At 39.5% G+C, this 20,545-nt stretch overlaps 1 protein-coding gene across 3 annotated transcripts in view; it reads left to right on the top strand.

Moving 5' to 3' along the window:
• ALDH1L1 (aldehyde dehydrogenase 1 family member L1) overlaps positions 1 to 20,545 on the top strand; it is a 95,134-nt gene that overhangs the window by 15,402 nt on the left and 59,187 nt on the right. For 2 of the 3 annotated variants that reach the window (XM_054480771.1, XM_054480768.2), the window contains exon 1: positions 1,844 to 1,988. The exons of the other annotated variant lie outside the window; for it this stretch is intronic. The gene's annotated coding sequence lies outside the window, so the exon portion shown is untranslated. Of the gene's footprint in view, positions 1 to 1,843; positions 1,989 to 20,545 lie in introns of those variants that run through there. 3 annotated transcript variants of the gene reach the window in all.

Here is a 20,545-nt window from a genome sequence, read left to right as displayed (position 1 = left end):
AATTGCAGTTGAAGGCCGGGTGCAGTGGCTCATGCGTGTAATCTCAGCACTTTGGGAGGCTGTGGTAGGTGGATCATCTGATGTCAGGAGTTTGAGACCAGCCTGGCCAACATGGTGAAACCCCAGTGAAACGTCTACTAAAAATACAAAAATTAGCTGGGTGTGGTGGTGCATGCCTGTAATCCCAGCTACTTGGGAGGTTAAGGCAGGAGAATTGCTTGAACCTAGGAGGTGGAGGGTCCAGTGAGCCGAGATTGCACCATTGGACTCTAGCCTGGGTGACAGAGTGAGACTCTACCTCAAAAAAAAAAAAAAATACAGTTGAGAGAGGTTCATGAAGAAAAATTTCAGGCCTCTCTGTGATCACATAAGGGAGGAATCTGTCCTAATAAGGCTGAGGCTAGGGAAAGCTCCCCTGAAGTCGTGGCATTTTAGTAGGAACTTCCTGAAGAAAGAGGGAGGTTCTCTGGACAAAGATGAATGGCACATGGAAACTTTATGAGTCGAGAAGTTCCACAGATATGAGGGACAGCAGGGAGACCTGCAGGCTGGAGCCTAAAGAACAAGGGGACAGTGACTGAAAGTAGGCTAAGTGGATTGGCAGGCACAGGCCACCTCAATCCTGGGTGCCCATACTGGCTTATGTGAGCAAAATACATGCATTAAGCCATTCAACAAACATTTATTTAGCAACTGCTACAAGCCACCGCTGTGTATTGGGGATACAACAGTGAACGCATCTCACAAATCTCCTGCCCTTGAAGAGCTTACAGTCTAGTGGGAGAGACAGACAATGAACAAACAAAGAAACAAGGAAATATCAGATATACAATTAAGTGCTGTGAAGGAAATAGAACAGGGTGATGTGGCAGGGAGTGGCTGAGGGACTTCCTTAGTTTGTGTGACCTGGAACAGCCTCTCTAAGGCTCTGCATCAGATATCTGATATGTGATACCATATGGGAGCAGGCTCTGAAAGAACACTACAAGTAGAGAGGTAAAGGCAGGGGCTGCAGCAAGCCTGATGTGTTCAGGCACTGAGCAGAGAGAGGGCCAGGTGGTCGGGGCTCAGCGAGAGGGACGCCTCAAAAGAAGTGAGGCTTAGCAGGGCATGGAGCAGTGCGGCCGCAGGTGTGGTGGGAAGGGCATTCCAGGAAAAGGAGCCACCTGGACACAGGCTTGCAGTCAAGAAACAATAGGCAATTATCACTCCCGGCATTCTACATGGCGTTGCCTGAGACCGGGCTGGCCAGGATCCCTGGGAACCAGGGGGAGGGGTCTGCGGCACCAGGACTGAGTGGAAGGGAGAGTGGAGAAGCGGAATTGCAGAGAGAAAACCAGGGGCTGTTTTTCTCTAGGAGAGGCGGGTAGGCACTGGGCGGGCAGAAGGGCCGCTATCCACCCGGATGCGCAGCTGCTGTCTAAGGGGCCGCCTCTGCAAGCCGCTGCAAATTCCCGGAGGGCAGCGTCTCCTTTGGCTCTGCTGTGTCCGTAGCACATGGCAGGTACTTGGCCCATCAAGAGTGAGCGAGGGTGAGCGAGTGAGTGAGTCACCTGCTTGGCGAGGGTCTCCTCTGACCCACTTAGCCTTGCCAGCGCTCAGAACTGCCAGCCCTGCTGGGTGCTTGGGCCTTTTCAAAGCCCTGGGAATTCTCCAAGGGTCCACAGTAAGTCTTCTTGACCTAAGCGGGAAAGAGCGCAGGCCCCTGCGGGGTAGGCTTTTACATGGCATTTATAGACCTGCCCGGAGAGGGTGCGCGGCGCTCCAGCCAGTTCCACCACCAGTGAGCGCCGCCCCCACTCGGCTGACTCTCCGCCCGCCCCGCGCCCCTCCCCTCACGGGCTCTGGCCTTAACCAGAGCTCGCGGACTGGCGGGGACAGGTCCCACCTCCTGGCTCCCAGGACGGGTCTGCACCAACCTCAGTTTCGGGGCTGCGGCTCACAGAAGTCTAGCCTGCCCGGAACGCCCGCACCAATTCCTGCGCGCGGTGAGTTTCTGGGCTCTCGAGAGCGCCGGACGCCCGGCGGAAGGGAGGCTGCCCCGGCTGCAGCTCCGGGGGCTCCGGGGGCTCCAGGACTCGGTTCTCACCGCAGGGGCTCCTGCGGGGCCCATGAACTTCGCCGCTGGGACGCCGGGCTCGGGGTACGGGTCCGGAGTTCTTTGGAGCAGTTGAACCTGAACCTGGCCAGGGGTCATCAGGCTAAAGGACCGCAGCCCCAGGACTGGCCCGCCGAGGATCTGGCCGGCCGCGGTGGTAGGGCCCTTATGGAGCCGGCGCCATCCTGTGGGGTAGGCAATGCTGGCCCGGCTTATGGAAGAGAAAACTGAGGCTCGATAAGAGAAAGGGACCAGTCGAAGGTGATGCGATGATTTGTGACTGGGGACTACCTGTTTCCTGGGCCCCTCGACCCCATTATGTGAGAGGGAAAGGTCTTCCCTGATTGGCCAAATCTGGGGGCCTGGCACGAGGGCCTCTTGTGATTGGAGGGGTCGACGTGCGCGCTCAGGGGCTGTGCTGGAGTCCCAGCTCCAGCCACTGCGCTCAAGTGGGCGGTCGCGTGCAGAGGGAGGCCGGATAGCAGACCCCACAACGTGGCTCCTGGGGCCCGGCTATCGAGAGCTCAGGCCCCGCGGGCACTTGCCTAGGAGAGGAAAGAATCTTCCCAAAGTGCAGACAGAGACGGAATTTAATCAGGAGTCCCAGACTTGGAGTTTGGAGGCATGGGCTCTGGTGTCAGGTGACATTGTTTCCTCCCCACGCCTCCACTTCTCCTTGACCTTGGGCAAGTTTCTTGTGTTCTGAATCTTAGTTTCTTGTCTCTAAAATCGGGAGGGGCAATGAACAGTAGTGCCTGCCTCCCAAGGTTGCTTGAGAATTACATGAGACTGCCCCGCGCCTGGCTCTAGGAAACCCTCGGAGAATGTTGGCTGCTGTCTGTTTGTTTGTTTGTTTGTGACAGAGTCTCGCTCTGTCCCCCAGGCTGGAGTGCAGTGGCACGATCTCGGCTCACTGCAACCTCCGCCTCCCGGGTTCACGCCATTCTCCTGCCTCAGCCTCCCGAGTAGCTGGGACTACAGGCGCGTGCCACCACACCCAGCTAATTTTTGTATTTTTGGTAGAGACGGGGTTTCACCATGTTGGCCAGGATGGTCTTGATCGCTTGACCTCGTGATCGGCTTCCCAAAGCGCTGAGGTTACAGGCGTGAGTTGTCACGCCCTGCTGGCTGCTGTGTTCTTGTTAGCGTTAACTCTCACGGCCATGGGGGGAGAAAATGGTGTGGCGTCCCTTATAGAGAAAAGGAGACTGAGGCTCAGAGATGGATTTACTCAGGGTTGGCCTGAGGCCTAAGGTCCAGAGGGCCAGGTCTCTGGATGCGTCCTGTTGCCTGTTCCGAGGGCTGTGGGAGAGAAAGCGGGTAGAGCATGACCCCCAAGGGACAAAGTGGCCTTCCTGCCAAGTGCCAGACCAAAAAGGCTGAGTGCAGGAGAGGGGTCGGCCTTGGGCCCTCCAAAGGGCAGCGGGGAAATGAGACACCTTGCAGCGGACTGCTGGCCTCTGGGCTGAGCCTCTGCTCAGTGCTAGAGCTGCATTCATGGGCCCCAGGGCCCTAGCACCAGAACAGAGGGCCCAGAGCTGCAGTCCTGCAGGGTGGCCCAGCCTCACAGGGACTAGAAGCTGGGTCCTGGAGAGCCAAGCCTGGGCTGGGAATTGGGTAGGAGGGTTGGGGGGCCCAGGAAGCCTCCCAGTGTCCCCACACCATCAAGTGAAAGGATACTGAGCGGCCATGACTGGGGGAGGAGGCGGAGGCCTGGAGGCGGCCCATAGGGCCCACAAGGGGCTCTATGGGCTTCACTGGAGGCCCCTGCTCTTTCTGAGACCAAAGGGCAAGCCTGACTGAGGCCCCTCCCAAGGCTCCCGTGCCTGCCGTTCTGGCTTTCCCTGGACTGTGACAACGGCCCCTTGGTGGCCACCTGGACTCTGCCTCCCTGCAGGGGGGGAACGACGTACTCTTTTATTTTTTTTTCAGAAGTAATCATGTACAATATAAAAAAGAACATTCTGTTAAGAAAACAAAATAATTACAGTTTTCAAAAACCTCTGAAACCCAAAACCCTTTACCCAGTAACTTTCAACATTTCAGTGTAAATTCTTCTAGGCTTTTACCCTGCAGATAAACACACACATGCACACACAGACACACACATACACACACACACACACAAACTTAAGCCTTACAAAATTATTGTGGTTTGTTACTTGTTGGGTGTTTTGACAGTGTCGGGTTTGTATAACTCAATATTTACCAATATTTTCTAATAATTTAATGTTTTCTTCTTATATTTGATTTTCAAGTATTTGTTTTTAACCCAATTGGACTGTATTTTAGAGTAAGATGTGAACTATAGGGCTAGATTCATTTATTTATTTCAATTAGTAGACATTTTTAGAGCAGTTTTAGGTTTACAGAAGAATTGAGGACGGAGTGCAGAGTTCCCATATTCTCAGTCTGTCCCTTCCTGTGCATTTTCTCCTATTTTTCTTTCTATTCTTTTCCTTTCTTTTTTTTTTTTTTTTTTTTTTTGAGACAGGGTCTTACTTTGTTGCCCAGGCTGGCGTGCAGTGGCACAAACACAGCTTACTGCAGCTTTGAACTCCTGGGCTCAAGTGATTCTCATGCCTCAGCCTCCCAAGTAGCTGGGACTACAGGCATGCACAACCATGCCTGGCTAATTTAAAAATTTTTTTGTAGAGATGGGTCTCACTTTGTTGCCCAAGCTGGCCTTGAACTCAAGGGCTCAAGTGATCCTCTGCCTTGGCCTACCAAAGTGCTGGGATTACAGGCATCAACCACTAGGCCTGGCCTCCCCTATTTTTAACATCATGCATTGATAGGATATTTTTGTTATACCTTTTTTTTTCTTTTTGAAACAGTCTTGCTCTGTTGCCTAGGCTGGAGTGCAGTGGCACAATCTCAGCTCACTACAGTTTCTGCCTCCCAGGTTCAAGCAATTCTTGGGCCTCAGCCTCTCGAGTAGCTGGGATTACAGGTGCACCACCATGACCAGCTAATTATTGTATTTTTATAATAGTAGAGACAGGGTTTTACCATGTTAGCCAGGCTGCTTTTGAACTCCTGGCCTCAAGTGATCAGCCCGCCTTGGCCTCCCAAAGTGCTGGGATTACAGGTGTGAGCCACCAGGCCTGGCCAATTTTGTTATACTTGGCGAGCCAATATTGATGCAATGTTATTAGTGAAAGTCCATAATTTACATTAAAATTCCCTCTTGGTGTTGTACCTTCTATGGTTTTGGACAAACATATAATGAGGAGTATCCAGTGTTACAGTATCATAGAGAATAGTTTCACTGCCCTAAAACTCTCCTGTGCTCTACTCATCCATCCCCCAACCCCTCTACCTATCCCTGGCAACCACTGGTTACTGCCTTTGTAGTTTTGCCTTTTCCAGAATGTCATATAGTATGTATGAATCATATGGTATGTAGCCTTTCCAGACTGGCTTCTTTCACTTAGCAAAATGCATTTAAGCATCCTCCATGCCTTTCTGTGACTTGGCAACCCGTTTCTTTTTATCACTGACTAATACTCTGTTGTATGGATGTGGATGTACCACAGTTTATTTCTCCATTCACATACTAAAGGATATTTTGGTTGCTTCCAAGTTTTAGCAGTAAATAAAGCTGCTATCAACATTTGTGTGCAGGTTTTTGTGTGGACATTAGTTTTCTTCTCATTTGAGTAAATATCAAGAGCGATTGATGGATCACATGGTAAAAGTATGTTTCGTGTTATAAGAAACTACCAAATCTTTTTCCATAGTGGTGGCATCATTTTTCATTTCTACCAGTAATAAATGAGAGTTGCTGTTGCTCCACAGCCTCGTCAGCATTTGTTGTCAGTGCTCTTAATTTAACTCTTCTAATACGCATATGGTAGTATCTCGTTGTTATATTTTAATTTGCAATCTGTAATGACTTACAGTGTTGAGTGTCTTTTTAAATGCTTATCTGCCATCTGTATATCTTCTTTTGTGAAGTGTTGGTTAATTTACTTGGCCCATTTTAAAATTGGGTTGTTTGTTTTACTGTTGAGTTTTAATAGTTCTTTGTATATTTTGGATAACAGTGCTTTACCAGATATGTCTTCTCTCCCCAACCATGGCTTGTCTTTTCATTCTCTTAACAGTGTCTTTTGCAGAGCAGAAGTTTTAAATTTTAATAAGGTCTAATGTACCATTTTTTTTCCTCCATGAATTGTGCTGTTGTTGTTGTATCTAAAAAGTCAAATCCAAGTTTTGGCAGTTACAAATAAAGATGCTGTAAACATCAGTGTACAGATATTTGTGTGATTTTTGTGCAGTGCAGATTTTCTCCATTGTCTTGCCTTTGTCTCTTTGTCAAAGTTCAGTCGACTGTATTGATGTGAGTTTACTTCTGGACTCTCTATTCTGTTCAATTGATCTATTTGACTATTCTTTTGCCAATACCATACTGTCTTGATTACTGTAGCTTTATAGTAAAGTCTTGGGGACAGGCAGTATCGGTCCTCTAACTTTGTTCTCCTTCAGTATTGTGTTGACTATCCCAGGTCTTTCGTCTCTCCATATAAACTTGAGAATCAGTTTGTTGATATCCACAAATAACTGCTAGGGTTTTGATTGGGATTGCATTGAATCTGTAGATAAAGTCGGAAAGAACTGACATCTGGACAGTATAGAGTTTCCCTATCCGTGAACATGTACTATCTCTTCATTTATTTATACGTATTTTTATGTTTTCATCAGTTACGATTATTCTCACATGGATAATAATCTTGACATATTTTAGATTTATGTATAAATAATTCACTTTTTGGTACTAATATAAATGGTTTTGTGTTTTTAATCTCAAATTCCAATTGTTTATTGCTAGCATATAAGAAAGTAATCGATTTTTGTATATTAACCTTGACTTTACATCCAGCAACTTTGGTAGAATAACTTATTATTTCCAGTTTTCTGTTGCCTTGTTGGCATTTTCCGCATAGCCAATTATGTTTTTTGAGAACAAGGACAGTTTATTTCTTCCTTCCCTCCCAATCTATAGACTTTTCATTTTCTTTTCTTTTCTAATTACATTAGCCAGCACTTCCAGTATAATGTTGAATAGAAAGGGTGAAAGGGAACATCCTTGCCTTATTTCTGATCTTAGGGGAAAAGCTTCTAGTTTCTCTCCATTAAGTATGATGTTAGCTGTAGGTTTTTCATAGATCTTCTTTACCAAGTTAAGTTCCCATTTATTACTAGTTTGCTGAAAGCTCTTATCATAAATGAATGTTAGAGTCTTGTCAAATGCATTTTCTGGATCTAGTGATGTGATCATATAATTCTTCCTTAGCCTGTTCATGTGATAGATTACAGTAATTGATTTTCAAATGTTTAATCTAGAATAAATCCCATGTGGTGGTTATGTATAATTCTTTTTAAACATTGTTGGATTCAATTGCTGATTTTTTTGAGGATTTTAACATCTATGTTTATGAGAAATATTGGTCTGTTAGTTTCCTTTCTTGTAATGTTTCTGGTTTTGGTACTAGGGTAATTCTGACCCAAGAAAATTAGAGAATTTCCTCTACTTCTAGTTTTTGAAAGAGATCATAGAGAATTGGCATAATTTCTTTCTTAAATGTTTGGTCATATTCATTAACCCTAGTGCTTTCTATTTTGGAAGGCTACTGGTTGCTGGCTCCAGTTCTTTAATCAGTATAGGCCTATTCAGATTATCTATTTCTCTTTGTGTGAGTTTTTTGTGCTTTCAAGGGATTGTTTCATTTCATTTAACTTACCAAATTTGTTGATATAGAGTTGTTCATACTAGTATTCTATTATCCTTTTAATGACCATAGGATCAGTATTGACGGCCCTTCTTTCATTTTTGATATTAGTAATTTGAGTCTTCTCTCTTTTTCTTCTTAGTTAACCTGGCTAGAGGTGTATCAGTTTTATTCATCTTTTCAAGGAACCAGCTTTAGATTTTGTTGATTTTCTCTATTGACAATGTGTTTTCAATTTCACAAGTCCTGCTGTAATTTTTATTATTTCCTTTCTTCTGTTTATTTTGGATTTAATTTGCTCTTCTTTTTCTAGTTTCCTAATTTGGAAACTTGCTTTTAGCTCTTTCTTCTTTAATAATATATGCATTCAGTGGTCTAAATTTCCCTCTAAACAGTACTTTAGCAGCATCCCATGAATTTTGATGTTACATTTTCATTTTAATTTAGTTTGAAATATTTTAAATTTTTTCTTGAAAGTTATTCTTTGATTTGTTTACATGTTGTTTAGAAGTGTGTCATTTAGTTTCCATTTTTAAAATGTTTTTCAGATATCTTTCTGTTATTGATTTCTAGTGATTCTGTTGTGATCTGAGTAATCTCCATCATAGAAGTCATTGATATTTGTTGTTGTGTGTTTTATGGCACAGAATGTGGTCTGTCTTGATGAATATTCTATGTGAGCTTGAGAAGAATGTGTATTCTGCTGCTGTTGGATGAAGTATTCTATAAATGCCAATTAGATACACTTAATTGATGGTGCTATTCAGGTCCTTACTGATTTCCAGCCTGCTGGATCTATCAGTTAGTGGGGACTGGCCAGGTACGGTGGCTCATGCCTGTAATCCCAGCACTTTGGGAGGCAGAGGTGGGCAGATCACCTGAGGTCGGGAGTTCGAGACCAGCCTGACCAACATGGAGAAACTCCGTCTCTATTAAAAATACAAAATTAGCCAGGCGCGGTGGTGCATGCCTGTAATCCTAGCTACTCGGGAGGCTGAGGCAGGAGAATTGCTTGAACCCAGGGGCGGAGGTTGCGGTGAGCCGAGATCGCGCCACTGCACTCCAGCTTGGGCAACAAGAGCAAAACTCCACCTCAAAAAAAAAAAGTTAGTGGGGACTGACAGAGAGGTGTTGATGTCTCCAACGGTAGTAATAGTGGATTCATCTATTTCTCCTTGAAATTCTATCAGTTTTTGCTTTACACATTTTAGCACTCTGTTGTTAGGCATATACACACTGAGGAGTATTATGTCTGCTGGGATAATTGACTCCTTTACCATTATTTAGTGCTCCTCTTTATTCCTAATAATTTTCCTTTCTCTGAAGTCTGCTTTATCTGAAGTTAATAGAACTACTCCATATTTCTTTTGATTAGTGGTAGCAGGGTATATCTTTCTCCATCCCTTTATTTTTAATCTATCTGGTTTTTATGTTGAAATGGGTTTGTTGTAGACAACATATAGTTAGGTCATGATTCTTTATTCACTCTAGATAGTCACATGTTTTAATTGGTATATTTAGACCATTGATATTTAAAGTGATTTTTTATATAGTTGGATTAATATCTACCATATTTATTACTGTTTTCTATTTGCCCTTTGTTTCTTTTTTCTTCCACACTTTTTTCTGCCTTTTCTGATCTTAACTGAGCATTTTGTATGATTCCAATTTCTTTTCTTTCTTAGCATATCAATTTTACTTTTTTGTTGTTGCTTTTTTAGTGGTTGACCTACAGTTTGCAATATACACTTAAATCTAATTTAAGTCTGCTTTTGAATAACACTATACCACTTTATGGGTAGTGTAAGGGCCTTATTGCAGAGTATTCCTGATTCCTCCCTCCCATGCCTTATTATTACTGTTATCATTCATTTCACTTATCCATAAGCTACAATCACTGAATACATTGTTAAAATTATTATTTTGAACAAATTGTTCTCTCTCAGATTAAGAATAAGAAAAAAATTATTTCACCTTTATTTCTAATACTCTTTTGTATGTTGATTTGAGTTTCTGACTTGTTTAATTTTCATTTTTTTCTGAATAACTTCTTTTAACATATCTTGTAAGGCAGTTTACTGGTGACAAATTCCTTCAATTTTTGTTTGAGAAGTCTTTCTCCTCCACTTTTGAAGGACAATTTTACTGCACACAGATGGAATCTAGTTAGTTCTAAGTTGATGGAATGTTTTCAATTCTTTAAATATTTCTTTCTATTCTATTCCTGATTGCATGGTTTATGAAGAGAAGTATGATGTAATCCTCATCTCTCTCCCTCTATAGGTAAGGTGTCGTGCCCTGCCTCTCCCTGGCTTCACTGAAGATTTTCTCTTTGTCTTTTATTTTTTGCAGTTTGAATATGATATGCCTAAGTATAGATTTTTTGGGGGGTGGGGGGTGATCTTTATCCTATTTGGTTTCCTTTGAGCTGCCTGGATCTTGGTTTGGTATCTGTCTTTAATTTTGGAAAATTCTCAGTCATTATCACTTCAAATATTTTTACTATTCCTTTCTCTCTTTTTATTCCATCTGATATCCCTATTACAAGGATTTACACCTACTGCAATTGTTCCACCATTCTTGGATATTGTTTTGTCTTTTTTATTCTATTTTTCCCTTTGCATTTCAGTTTGGGAAGTTTCTATTGATATTTCATCCATCTCATTGATTATTTCCTCAGTTGTATCCAGTCTATTGATAAACCTATTAAAGACATTCTTTGCATTGATCACATGATTTTTATTTCTAGACTTTTAAAAATTTTTTTCTTAATTTCCATCTCTCTGCTTACATGACCAATTTGTTCTTATATGTTCTCCACATTTTTCCATTAGAGCTCTTAGCATTTTAATTATCATTGTTTTAAATTTTCCATCTGAAAATTCCAACATTGCTTCCATATCTGATTGTGGTTTAGGTGCTTGTTTCATCTTTGCAAACTGTGTTTTTGTCTTTTATATATCTTGTAATTGTTTTGTGGAAAATCAGATATAATGTATTGGGTAAAAAGTACTGAGGCAGATAGGCTTTTAGTGTGAGGTTTGATATTTACCTGTCTAGGAGTTACAATGTGTTTACTATTTGCTATAGCTGTGGGTGTCAGAGGATATAATTTTCTCTTTTCATCTTCTTGTTTTTGTCTACCCTGTTGTCTTTGGGTTTTCGTAGAAACTCCTTAAATAGGCTCTGGCTTGCAGTTCTCTTATCCGTAATCCCCTTGTTACTATACTGGAGCCCTGTGGATGTAGTGGTAAGGTGTTTTGGTGCGGGGAAGTGTTTTACAGTCCTACAATTAGGTCTGTTTCAGTGAGCCTGCACCCCTGGGCTGTGACCTTCACAAGTGTTTCTCAGTCCTACCCCTTTTAGGTGATGAGAAAGGCTAGAGGGGTTGGATTTGGGTTTTTCCTCATCACTTAGGTTAGTTAGGCCCTGGGTGTCCATTCACTTAGGCTCTGGTATAATAGTTTCTATGAGGGTAGATTTGTTGAGAAAAAAATGACTGCTTTCCTTGCCTCCTGCCAAAAACAGAAGGGGATTTTTCTCCATTCCTTACTGTGAGAACTGTAAGAATTTAAAAAGAGGAAAGAAATACAAAAGCTGGCTTGCCAGTTAAGACATTTATTTTAGAGAAAATCAACGTGAAAGGAGCCTTCTGGCCGAGTTAGGTCAGAGGCACACTCTCTTACAGACTAAGAGTTTTTAAGGATTCCGGATGGGAGAGTTTATCAGAGGCCTGGACTGCTTCTGTGTCTCTTTGTTGTGCTTATCTGGGAGGGAGAGTTGTGTGCCTGTTTTCATACATTTTTCCTGCAGCTGCAGGTATAGTCCCTGAGTCTGCTTTTACTTATTTATTTATTTATTTATTGAGACAGAGTCTTGCTCTGTCGCTAGGCTGGAGTGCAGTGGCGCCATCTCGGCTCACTGCAACCTCCGCCTCCCAGGTTCAAGCGATTCTCCTGCCTCAGCCTCCTGAGTAGATGGGACTACAGGCATGCACCACCATGCCTGGCTAATTTTTTGTACTTTTAGTAGAGACGGGGTTTCACCGTGTTAGCCAGGATGGTCTTGATCTCCTTACCTCGTGATCCGCCCGCCTCGGCCTCCCAAAGTGCTGGGATTACAGGCGTGAGCCCCCGCACCCAGCCAAGAGTCTGCTTTTAGCTTTCCTATCTTAGTGCCCCTGAAGGAAAAGGAATGTGCTTATTCCTTATTATTAAGGCTCACTGTTTTACTGGGGCCCATTGTAGGAGGGTGAAGTTTGGCAGTTACCCAAGATACTTTCCCCCCTCCTTCCCTTTGTGTCCCAGCTGTCTTATCCTGTTTTACTGTCTGCTCTTTCTGGCTGCTTGTAGTTGGAAGAGAAGTGATTTCCTTGAAATGCATGAGGCTAAAGGGAGCTGGAATTTAAAGTGGCAGTGTTTGTCTGAGATGACAGTGCTCCTGCTCTATCATTCCAGACCCTATGGTTATAAAAGGACAAGAGGGGACGTTCTTTCTAGCTACTTCCTTCTGATGTGGGGGTGGAGAGTTTTTTGGTCTTGGATTGACTGTAGGAGCAACACCATTTGTAGATATTTTTGGGTAGTTGTGAAATGGCCATGATTCTGTCAGTTAAAAATTTTTGAAAAAGGTTAATTAGGCAGAGTAAAAACATTAGTCCTAGGCTTTTCAGCAGCGTTTTTTATTAGGCCCGACTGGTTGAGACAGAAGCAACTTTTTTTTTTTTTTTTTTAATAACAGGCAGAGGTGCATGTTTGGAAAGACTCATGTGTTATTTTTTGTTAGTAACTGTTATTCCTGCTATGAGGATAATAATTAAGCAAAATGCTACAGTAATTGAGATTCTCTGTCCGATATTCCACTCTGAGGGTGCAAATAGTCCTACTGCAAATAGTAGAGTGAGTACAGCAATTCCCGCAAGTGTGTCATAGTAAATAATTTTCATTAAAAAAGGTTTTAATAGTTGGCTTAAAAGGAGAGGTAGAAACGACAAAAAGTATTTGGTGAGGTAGGGTTGAGACTGAGTAAGATGAGCAATTTTTACTTAGTTACTTAACTTTTATGATTTTTAGCTTAAGATTTCTTATTTTTTTTTTTTTACATTAATAGGACTTTTTTTGGGCTATTAGGGATTGCTTTCTCAGCTCTTTAGGCTTTGACTTGAACGTGATGTATCCAGGAGTTGATTTCTGTAACGGATATAATTTAAACTGTAAAAGATAATAAAAATTGAAAAACATTAGGCAAGACTAGAATTTAACAACAGGTGTGCTATAGTTTTTGAAACATAATTTTTACTTTGCAGTTTCCTATTTTTATTAAAAGACAATTTATGATAGGACTGATTGGCTTTATTATACTTGGCTTAATTATTTGTATACAGTGCAGCAATAATAATTATTTGCTACATAGGCCTTTTAAATCTGCTTTGGTGGAACTTTGTTATATAGAAGGAATTTGAGATAAGACTTGTTAAAGCCAAGCTCAGCCATGGATTTGTACCATTAAATACTTATGAGTTGGGTGAATTCCTTGTCTTTTGAGGTTTTAAGATAAGTTGGGGTTCCTGGCCTGTCAGAAAGTGACATTCTTTACTTACCACACATCAGAAACCCTGTACAGGGACTGTGCACACAAAATATGAGGCCAGTTTTCCAAGGGTTTCATTGGCTTCTTAAGTTTGATTCCTTAGAGGAGAGCACACCATTCCAGTCAAAGCCTTGGGAAAATAACCAGTTTTTCCAATTGTATTCTGTTACAAAAGAAAATAGATTCTTATTACACTGATGCAAACAACTATAGTGTTTGTCCTTTAAGAACACTTATAACTAGTTTTTAAATTCTAGAGGAACTAGGCAAAGAGAAAAAACACGCTTTAAATTCTATTTACAGGAGTGTACTTAGTTGTTAAAGGCTGTAGCTAGCTTAAGACAAGTTTTCTTGACTCTGAAAAATAAGATAAAGATTAGCAGCATTCTAAGGAAAAGGTAAAAACTTGTTTTTGTTTTTTATTAGTTTAGTGCATTTTTTTAATTGTTGTTTTGCTTGATATTTATAAACATTTTAGCTTTTCATGAGTTCCGTATGTTTTGTTGTTGTTGTTGCTGTTGTGAGAAACCTGCCTTTGAGAGCGCTTGTTAAAGTTTCACAGCTTGAGTATAAACCATGTTTTGAAGATAATTAAAACAAAATAAAAATTGTCTATAAATAACAAAAAAAAAATCTAATTTGGATACAGTTAGAAACACAATTGACAAAGAAATTTGGTTATTTTTGTGGTTTACAATAACCCAACATAACAATTTTAATTGTGATTAATAGCACATATTTAGACATAAGAACCTTAGACATCTCATACAGTTTTGGAACATATGTTAATATCATTCCTTAGAATATAACCTATTAGACAGTATTTTGGAAATTTTATGTTGCTAAATAATTCTGTTTACCTCTTTTTGGATGATTTAGGGGTTTTGTGCAGCACCGAAAAGCCAGGGGTTAGGAAAGACAACCTCGAGACTAAAGTTTGATTTGGGGAAGACTGTTAAATATGTTTAAAATTTAAAACCCTCGATATTATGAAATAGAATTTTAGACTACCGTTAAGTTTTTTTTCTGTTTGTTTTGTTTTGCTAAAATGATGAGATAACAATCTGGAAAAGCAAAAACCATTTATTAGCCTTTTGTATTATATGAAAATTTTGTTTAAGAGAGAAAGTTAAATTTTACCCTTTCGTTAGTTTGCTATTAATGTTAACTTTAATTTTAATGAAACCTTATAGATAATTTTATTTAATTTTAATGAGTTTGACCATGAAGTGAGATTTTTATATGCCCATTATAACCCTTGACAAGTTTTGCTAAAGAGTAGATTAGCATTTTAAGAAAATCTTGTGGTGCTTTTATTTTAGTGTTTAATTTACAGAAAAAAAGAACATATAATACCCTTTTGAGTTTAGTTAATGTGTTAACACACAGAGTTTTCTTTGCAGAATTAATTTTTATGATGTTTTTACAATTTGCTTAAACCTTTCACTTTATTTTATTTAATTTTAAGACAATTTATTATTCTTCAGCAAAATGTACATTTTTATGCCTTTTCATAATTTTTAACTAAAAACACTTTTTACTGTTTTTATACACCTTGCATGCAAATCCATGCTTAGCAGTTTTAATTACATGTTATAATGGTAACTTTTAGCAATTTTTAACTTCAATGTAAAATGTGTTAAGTTTTTTTGTGTGTGACTTGAAACGAAAAACACTGACTCATTTTGTAATTTGGGCGAAGTAGCTCTGAAATATAATGCTGTTTTTTCAATTTTAAACACTTGGGTAAAATCGCAAGGTGAGTGCTTAGGTAGAAATAAGTAACTACTGAACAGGTGGGAGCAAAGTTTAGTTGGGCAATACTCTTTATGATACTGACAAGTGAAGGCTTCCTAGTTTTAAAAGTGCTGGCTTTATTGTTGTAGTCACAGAGGAGTCTAAAGGCAAGGCTTACCCAGCTTCTGGCTCCCACGTGAACATTATTTATTTAGTATGCCAGATTTTTCTTAAGGTGCACTAGCCACTGAGGATATTTTTACTGGTGGGAACTGAGATTTTCTAGACAGGTAAATTAGCTGCCAATTATGGTTTATCTTAGGGACATGTTTATAGAGATAGCATTCTTACTTAGCTTGCATTCTAAATTTTGTTCCCTTATTATCTTGTTAAAGCGATGAATATGTTTGTACAATGAAGACAACTTTTTTTGCCTTTTTAGGTTAGAGCTTCAGCATGAGACTTATACTTCAACACAGAAAGTTAGGTCTATAAGTGAAATATAATAAAGTGTTCTGAAAAGAAGGAGACTACCTTACAACCCCAAGGGAAAAATACGCGGCACTAAGCCCTGGTTCCTTTTTTCCTTATTGTTTTGTCATTGTTTTAGAACTTTGGGAACTAAAATCTTTTTGCTTAAATGCTGAATTTATACATTGAAACAGACTCTTGGGTTTTGTTATAAAGGCAAAGTAATAATACTTCTATGTATTTTATAGGCTTATATAGTATAATAACTTGAATTTATGGTTGGATTTGACTGAACCTATGTAGTTACTAATCTGAATGACTCATATATAGAAAATGTGCAGTATTTTAAGTATAAAAAATTAAACTGGACTAGTTTGCTTTTGTTTTATAGTATAAATGAAAATGACCCAAACTATTTAATTATATGAGCAGAAATTATGAATGAAAGATGTATTTTAGAGCTATATGACAGAGGGACATTTTAACTTGAATTCCCCAGTGGCAAAAGTAGTGTATAAACTAATGCTAGTGTATACACTACTGAAGTGCCAACTTATGTAACATTTTTAAATTTAATTTTTTAAATGAAAGATTTTTTTTTCACTGTGAAGGGCAGTAATATTAAATTTTCCCCATGGATACAAGTGAATGATTTATTTAGTACATTGACATACTTAACTATTAGCATTTTTGGGAACCTGGATTTGATATAAATTTATTTTGAAAAACATGGTTTATGAAATTTTACAATAAAATTATTAATAAAGACATTGTTAAGTTTCTGTAAACATGCACTAAAAGTGGCAAGACAGCATGGAGAAATGTAATTTTGACTGAGAAAAAAACTTTTTTCAGGAAAACAAGATTTATGAAAAGAAAAACATAAAGGCCTTTTGAATATCCTTTCTTGGATATCCATTTTAATTAAGCTGAGCACTCTTTTTTATTAAGGGTAAGAGTGGAGGTTGGAATTATATAAATGTTATGCCAAGTTAAATTAAAGGATTGAGTTATGTGCAGGAATTCCCTGTGATAATGAGAGGGATTTTTAGAGAAAGATCCCAGAAGCTGTTCTATATGCCACAAATCAGACATGGAGAAGGGGACTTGAATATGAGCAATGCCTTTAACCCTGGCCACTTCCCGGAGAGGGAGAATGGCAGAGGAGGTCTGACTGGTTGGAGCAGTTTTTGAACCGGTGGAGAAGGAGGAGGGGTGCAGTTTAAAGTAGAAGAAACCCTGAATATGGAGAACCTCTTGCCAGAATCTCTGAGATGCTGCTAAAGCAGTGTTAAGAGGAAAGTTTATAGCACTAAATGGCTTCATCGAGAAGATAGGAAGATCTCAAATTAACAAACTAACTTCACCTAAAGGAACTAGAAAAAAAGAACAAACCAACCCCAAAGCCAGTCAAAGAAAAGAAGTAAAAATTAGAAAGCTGAATGAAATTGAGATGCAAAAATCCATACAAAAGATCAATGAAACCAAGAGTTGATTTTTCAAAAAAATAAAAATAAACAAGATCAATAGACCATTAGCTACATTAACACACAAAAAGAGAAGATCCAAATAAGTATAATCAGAAATGGCAAAGATGACATTACAACCAATCCACAGAAATTAGAAAAGATTCTTAGAGAATACTGTGAAAAAATATATGCACACAAATGAGAAAATCTAAAGGAAATGGATAAATTCCTGGAAACACACAATCTCCCGAGACTGAAGTAGGAAAAGATTGAAATGCTGAATAGACCAATACTGAGCTCTGAAACTGAATCAGTAATGAAAAAAACTACCAACCAAGGAAAGCTCAGAGCCAGATGGATTCACGCTGAATTATACCAGACATACAAATAAGTAATGACACCAATCCTATTGAAAGTATTACAAAAAAATTGAAAAGGAGGGGATCCTACCTAACTCACTCTGTGAAGCCAGCATCTGCCTAATACCAAAATCTGGCAGAGACATAACAAAAAAATAAAACTTCAGGCCAATATCCCTGATGAACATAGACACAAAAGTCCTCAACAAAATACTAGCAAACTAAATCCAGCAGCACATCAAAAAGTTAATATACTATGCTTAAGTAGGCTTTATTCTTGGGATGCAAGGCTGGTTTAACATACACAAATCAATAAATGTGATTCACCACATAAACAGAATTAAAAGCAAAAGCTATATGATCATCTCAATAGATACAGAAAAAGCTTTGGATAAAATCCAACATCCCTTCCATAAGCAAAAAACAAATAACCCCAATAAAAAATGGGCAAAGGACATGAACAAGACACTTCCCCAAAAAAACACATACAAGCAGCCAACAAAAATATTAAAATGTTCCTCATCACTAATCATTAGAGAAATGCAAATCAAAATCACAGTGAGATACCATCTTACACTGGTCAGAATGGCTATTACTAAAAAGTCAATAAACAACAGTGCTGGTGAGGCTATAGAGAAAACAACGCTTATACGCTGTTGGTGGGCATGTAAACTAGTTCAGCCACTGTGGAAGTTTCTTAAAGAAAAGTTTAGAGATTTCTTAAAGAACTTAGAACTACCATCCTGCCCAGCAATCCCATTACTGGGTATATACCCAAAGGAAAATAGATCATTATATGAAAAAGACACATGCACTCGTATGTTCGTCGTTGGACTATTCACAACAGCAGTGACAGGGAATCAACTTAGGTGCCCAACAATGGTGGACTGGATAAATAAAATGTGGTACATATACACCATGGAATATTACACAACCATAAAAAGAGCGAAAGCATGTCTTTTGCAGCAACATGGGTGGACTAGAGGCCATAATCCTAAGTGAATTAAGGCAGAAACAGAAAACCAGATATTGCATGTTCTCACTTGTAAGTGGGAGCTCAACATTGAGCACACATGCACATAAAATGGGAACAACAGACACTGTAGACCGCTAGAGGGAGTAGGGGAATGGGTCGAAAAAACTCTGTTGGGTACTGTGCTTACTACCTGGGTGCAATATATTCATATATCAAACCTGCACCTGCACCCCCGTTTCTAAAATAGAAGTTGAAAGAAAGAGAAAGCTACACCAAAACCTGAACAGGACATTTGTTACAAGGAAGTATTTGACACATCAATATTTCTTTTCTGCCTCACCCCGCCCTGCCCCGCCCCGCCCGGCCTTGCCTTGCCTTTTTTTTTTTTTTTTTTTTTGAGACATAGTCTCACTCTGTTGCACAGGCTGCAGTGTAGTGGTGGGGTCTCAGCTCACTCCAGTCTCAACCTCCCAGACTCAAGTGATTCTCCTGCCTCAGCCTCCCAAGTAGCTGGGACTACAGGCACACACTACCATGTCCAGCTATTTTTCTGTTTTTGTAGAGATGGGGTCTCACCATGTTGCCCAGGCTGGTCTTGAACTCCTGGCCTCTAGAAATCTGCCCACCTCAGCCTCCCAAAGTGCTGGGGTTGAAGTCATGAGCAACTGGGACTGGTTCACATCAATATTTCTTACAAGCGTAGATTTAAAAACAAATAAAATACTAGCTCTTCAAATTCAGAGATATATAGAAAGGCAATACATCATGGTCAAGTGGTATTCATTCCAAGGATGCAAAGGTGGCTTAACATTTAAAAATCAATCATTATGATCCACCACAATAAGATAAAAATCTCATGACCTATAGGAAGAACATTTGGTAAACGTCAACTCCTTGTCATGATTGGCAGCCAGAAATATATTAATAAGACAACTTTCATAATATGCTAGTCTATCTACCAAAATTCCCCAAAGCTAACCAATGGTCAAATATTGAATGGTTTCTTACCAAGGTCACAGGAATGAGACAGGAACTACTATCACCATCTGTATTCAATATTGTAGTGGATATATTGGCAAGTGCAATAAGAAAGTAAATGAAATGAAAGACTTCAGGATTGGAAAGAAAGAATTAAAAGCAACATCATAACATGATTATATACTTAGAAAACCACAAAGAATCTACACAGTATGAAAATTTATATGTGAAGCAATTAAGGTGCTAGTTAATACAATATCAATGTACAAAATCAATTGTATTTCTATATGCTAGCAACAAAAAAGACAAACCAATTTTTAAAATGGGTCAAAACTCGAATAAACATTTCTCCAAAGAAGGTATACAAATGGCCAAAAAGCACATGAAAAGATGTTTAACATCATGATTCAATAGGAAAATACAAATCAAAACCACAATGAAACACCACTTCACAACTACTAGGTAGATCAGCTACAATAAAGCTTTAGGTTATGTATCTTCACCACTACAACAAAAAACATTTTTAAGCTATACTAAATGCAAAGATAGACAAACTGACCAAAGGTTCAAAGATAGATGTATACATGTATGATCCTTTTCAATGAAGAAATGTCTTTTCAGTGACTAGTGCTGGGTTAATTTTATATACATATGGAAAAAAAATTCTGGACTTCTACCTTACATTGTATGAAAAAATCAGTTCCAGAGGGATTGCACATCTAACGTAAAAGGCAAAACAATAAAGATCTTGAACGACAAGGAGAACATCTTCATGAACTTGGAGTAGGCAAAGATTTTTTAAATAGAATACAAGAACTACTGAACATAAAGGAAATGTTTGATAAAATGTACTATATTAAGTTTAAGAACATCTGTTCATCGAAAGACATTATACGAGGATGAAAAAGGCAAGCTACGGAATTAGGGAAGATATTTTCCATACACATATCTGACAAAGAACTCATAGTCTAGATGATTAAAAAACAAAACAGAGCAACAATACAAAAAAACTCCCTTTCAATAAGAATAAAACCACCCAATGGAAAAAATCAGGCAAAAGATTTGAAGAGATGATTCCCACAAAAGGATATCCAAATAGCCAAGAAACATAGGAAAAGGCACTCGACTTCATT

The sequence above is a fragment of the Pongo pygmaeus genome, chromosome 2 (assembly GCF_028885625.2).
Source record: "Pongo pygmaeus isolate AG05252 chromosome 2, NHGRI_mPonPyg2-v2.0_pri, whole genome shotgun sequence".
Taxonomy (NCBI): Eukaryota; Metazoa; Chordata; class Mammalia; order Primates; family Hominidae; genus Pongo; species Pongo pygmaeus.
Note: the sequence above shows the minus strand (reverse complement) of the source record. Positions and strands in the feature narration are given on the sequence as shown.